Source organism: Bison bison, unplaced genomic scaffold (assembly GCF_000754665.1).
Source record: "Bison bison bison isolate TAMUID 2011002044 unplaced genomic scaffold, Bison_UMD1.0 scf7180017611949, whole genome shotgun sequence".
NCBI classification, from domain to species: Eukaryota; Metazoa; Chordata; class Mammalia; order Artiodactyla; family Bovidae; genus Bison; species Bison bison.
Window position 1 is genome coordinate 1 of NW_011441194.1, and position 1172 is coordinate 1172.

Sequence of the window (1172 nt, forward strand, 5' to 3'; positions counted from 1 at the left end):
AAAAAAAAAAAAAAAAAATTTAACTTTCCAAATGCTGTTTACTTCACTGAACCTGGGGACAGGAAGAAGGTATGTGAAAGTCTGGGATGCCAAGCCTAGGCACGCACGTTGACAACAGCAGTATACAGGGTCAAGGTGCTGAGGGCAGAAGCCCGGTCACCAGCACTCAAGCCAGCAGTGCCGTCCAGCTGCCCAGGGAACACAGGTGGATGAAGGTCTCCATGACAAAGGCCTTGTAGATGCTAAGGAACATCAGGAGGAGGACTGCTGGTCGCTGAGTGTGGTGCAGGTCGCAGCATGTTATCATCCACACCTGGGCAGAGCCGACGAAGCAATGGACCAGACTGATGTTGGAGTCGATGCTCATCTGGATGTATTTCCAGTCAAACTCAACGCCCCTGAGCTCCAACCAAGAGGGGGATGCCGCAGGACATAATGAGCTGAGCGGTGGCCCAGCCCAGGGCAACCATGATCTTGTATTCCCCCTTGCCAGCATTCCAGGACACGACAAGGTTTAGGCCCATCAGGGTCTGCCATGTCCACACTGGCCTTCATGAACTCCCCAATGAGGTCACAGATGCCGCCTTCCCAGGTGGGAAAGAAAGTGGCCAAGAACAGCACCTTGCACAGCTGCACAAACAGGTGGGTGACCCCGGGCTGGACACACTTCCAGAAGGCACTGGACTCAGACAGGCCACTGTACTTGTAGGTGGTGGAGTAGGGGGAGTAGATCAGGGCAAAGCAGTTCCGGAAGTGGAACAGCGTCATGAAGCCGGCCGCCCGGCCCACCGGAGCGCGCCTCTCAGCCTCAGTGGCCTCTCAGCCTCAGTGGCCTGGTGCCCGAGCCCAGGCCTGGCACCCGCCTGCCTCCACCAGGGCCCGTGCGGCCTTCTGGGAGCTGGGTTCCTGTTCCAACATTTTAAACTGCTGTTTTCATTCCATTTCCTGCAGAAAAATCTATTTACTGTTACTTCAAAACATTATATGTACTCCAGGGGCTACAATTCTGTTTACATGTATCCCTTTTGAGACCCCCACCTCTTTAAGTCAGTTCAGTTAAGTTCAGTTCAGTCGCTGAGTAGTGTCCGACTCTTTGCGACCCCATGAATCGCAGCACGCCAGGTCTCCCTGTCCATCACCAACTCCCGGAGTTCACTCACACTCACGTCCAT

At 54.4% G+C, this 1172-nt stretch overlaps 1 pseudogene; it reads right to left on the reverse strand.

The window, feature by feature from the left end:
- Window positions 1–95: 95 nt before the first annotated feature.
- On the reverse strand, window positions 96–768 carry LOC105005551 (annotated as a pseudogene).
- Window positions 769–1172: the final 404 nt, after the last annotated feature.